The sequence below is a fragment of the Conger conger genome, chromosome 4 (assembly GCF_963514075.1).
Source record: "Conger conger chromosome 4, fConCon1.1, whole genome shotgun sequence".
NCBI classification, from domain to species: Eukaryota; Metazoa; Chordata; class Actinopteri; order Anguilliformes; family Congridae; genus Conger; species Conger conger.
This window is the reverse complement of record NC_083763.1, coordinates 49,415,759-49,419,333: the sequence shown is the minus strand read 5'-3', so window position 1 is coordinate 49,419,333 and position 3,575 is coordinate 49,415,759. Positions and strand designations below refer to the sequence as shown.

Sequence of the window (3,575 nt, the reverse complement as noted above, 5' to 3'; positions counted from 1 at the left end):
TGGGCACTTTATAGTATAGTATAGTATTCCTGGTTGGGGTTGCGGCCTGCTGGGGCCTACCCTAGTATTCATTGGGTGAGAGGCAGGAATATACCCTGGATGTGCTCCAATCCATCACAGGGCACGCTCACACAGTTTTAATTATTATTAGAATTTTGTCTGGGTAGATGCATGACAACACAGAAGTGAAATTGCAAAAAGAAGAACTGCTGTGGATGTTGATTCAGGTCAGCCTTATACTGTGAGAATTCGGTTGGCCTTCAAACATGGAATGTAAGATAACCAGTTGTTATAATAAGAAAATGTTATTTCAATGTAAAGATAATGATAGGGTTGTGTCATGTATGGGATTGAACATGACAAGTCAGATTGAATTTTCAGGTGAATGAAAATGCAAACTTTTGAATTTGAATTGTGTCATGATTTTTGGGCACAATAAATAAAATTAAAACGCAGTTTTGCAATTTGCATATTAATATGCCTGGATTTTGCTGCACGTAATAAACCTCTGATGTGTAGTATGATCACACAGCAATAAGTTCTTCATGTTAATGCCACCTGCTGGTAGCATTTGGAAATGTTCTCTTGGGCTGTAAAGGGTTATTAAAGCCTTAATTACACAGGTCTTAATTACAGTTACAAATTAGTCTTCCTTGGATAAGTAAGAAAATGGCTGAATAGGCTCCTTACTGCATTTTGGTGTTCCTATTTATGTGTTACTGTCATTGCAGATCATGACATTTTTCTGCTCTGAGATGAAAATGTTTATTTGTAGTGTGTAGAATTGTTATATAATCCAGTAATCTAGAATAATTATAACACTGTGGTAGTTGATAAGGTTCTTTGATAGTTTTGAGGTACTGTGCTTCAAAGATTCCAAAGTGAAATGGCCCAAGCAGATACGATTTTACATTTTGAATTCTTTCATACTTTTAAACAGTATTTTGGGATAAAACTGTATTTAGTGCCCTATAAACATATACACATATTTATGACATTCTAAAATGTCAGTTAGAACCTTATAATTCTCTACTCATGTGCTATAGAAAACAGCAAAATTATCCATGAAGGATAATCCCATCAAGACATAATTTCACAGTACAAATACAAAGAATAGTGTAATGCAGTTCTTTTCTGTACAGTAATGCACAAAAGTCCCTACAGTTCATAGCCTAATAGTGCAGGCTTTGTCTATGACAAGCGTAAGTCCCCAATAACCTTTCTGTTATGTTTTTTTGGTTCTTGCATGCTTTTTTGTAGCATGTAGCATTTGTTGCATATTTTTATGAAGCTGGACAGAATCTTGTTTTAGGGGTTTTCAATAAAAATGTTTCATACATTGACGAGTAATAGTATTTATGTACAGACTGGTTTTGTCACCACCAGCCCCCTTTAAAGTATATGTATCAAATGTATTTGTTACATATGTATATGTATATGTATATGTATATGTATCAAAGCCTACTTAGATGCAAAGTAGGCAGTCGATTTAGCTGCATTGTGAAAAATGGACAAAAACACTATCTCTTTTGGTAACCCTTAGCCTTGAGATAACGATATTAGAACTGTCAGAGACTGCAGCTGCGCAGCTGTCTCTGTGGCGCAATCGGTTAGCGCGTTCGGCTGTTAACCGAAAGGTTGGTGGTTCGAGCCCACCCAGGGACGGAGTATTTTTTATTTTTTTTTATTTTTTTTATTTTTTTTATTTTTATAACCTTTCAAGGTAAGCCTGCAATAACAGGCGTTAGTGTGATATTTTGTTAAAAGAAACAATTTCTTGACATGCCATTTTAACAAAAGGCTGCACTCATAATGCCCTATGCTGCAGTATAGTAGCTGATGTAATCCTTACATTTCGGACCAGGAATATAGGAAGAGAGCAAATTAGCAATATGGCTAGGTGCAGGGCTAAATAGTGTGCTGAATAATTGCGTTGTTGTTTGAAAATTTGCTTGATGCTTCCTGAAAATTTCTGAAACGAATATACGTTCATGTATATGCTGCTTATAATGGATAAGTGTACAAAGCTATACAGCTTCATTAATTAGCGTCATTATCAAAATGATTAATAAATTGTCATATTATCTGGAAAAATGGACAGTGCTCTTCAAGGCAAAGTATAAAGTATGGAAAACAAAAGTGGTACACCCATATGCATGGTGCATACACACAACCACAGACATGCACACACACACACACACACACACACACACACACACACACAATAAGAGGTAAATTTAGAGTATTTGTTTAATCCTCATAGGTCTTTACACACTGTTCCTCTGTGTTTTAAATAAAAAGGGGTAGACACATAAATGTTATTGTAAATACATTCAAGTATGACAGTTTTTTTTTTTTACAGTTCACAATGATGTACCATTACTTATGAGTGATTTGCAATATATTAAATTAGCTGAATCTGCTTAAAAACAATACATTTTGGCTATTGATAACACATTTTATGTATGCCTTTTAATGAATTATGTATTTTAGTGTTTTACTAAAATTTCAAGTAGGCCATGACTATTTATAACATTCAAGCCCAATACACAGTAATTTGATGCAAGGGATAATGAAAGAAATTTAATCCATATATCACCAGTAAAACTCAATAGCATGGCAGTTATTGAGACATGAATTAACAAGTTAACCACTGTTTTGTAGCTGACTGTTTTTTGTAGTTGGCCTGTAACACCAAGATGGAGTGCAATATTTTCCAGTTATCAGACTATTTAAATCTGCATTTTTCACATTCGTGGAAAACAGATAATCATTATATACAGATAATAATCTTGTTGTTAGCTTTGACAAAATGGGAAGACATTCAGTTTAACAATTAAGCTACATGTAGCTATTACATTTTATTGAATTAAAATTATGGTACATTTACACACACACGTGTGTACGTGTCCAGCTGATGTATACATACATTGTTTTGCAGCTCAAAACGACCAAACAATTAAGTGTGAACTTTTGAAATTACGCAATAAAATAAAATAAATAAATAAACAAAAGGAGCAGCGTAACAAAATGCATGATAGAGTTCTGCAAATCGCAATCGACTGTGTCATTTTCTCAGGTAAATAATACGCATAGGTTTATTACGCATTGAGAAAAAACTGTATACACATTTTCACAAGTATTAAGAGAGGGTCACAGTGAACTCTGGAAGAGTCTGGAAGCAGGATTAGCGGTTGTCAAAATTTAGCGACCCTTTGTATACTATTCGCACCTTTTGCCTGTTATACATAAGGCTACGGAAATGGTTAGCCTAAAGTCTTATTGAAAATCCAATATTATGTTATTAGGGTAAATATCAATAGGCATACATAATTAATTAATGATTTAATCTGACCATGCCTTAGAAACACATACTATTTAACATAATTTAAATACATAGCAGCTGCATGTTAGTATGCAGACATGTCACAATAAATTCAAATCTAACAATAGAAAATTATATGTTAAAAAGTGCATATAATTCTACGTGAATTTTGCACGCTAAACGGCAAACATCAATTAATTAATAACTGAATTTGTTTGACTTATTATAGGCCGCATAATACATAGACTAC

At 33.7% G+C, this 3,575-nt stretch overlaps 1 non-coding gene across 1 annotated transcript; it reads left to right on the top strand.

Annotated features, from left to right (window-relative positions):
• The first annotated feature begins 1,591 nt into the window (after window positions 1–1,591).
• On the top strand, window positions 1,592–1,665 carry trnan-guu (transfer RNA asparagine (anticodon GUU)). The gene has a single exon. It is a non-coding gene; the product is annotated as a tRNA-Asn (tRNA).
• The last annotated feature ends 1,910 nt before the right edge of the window (window positions 1,666–3,575 follow it).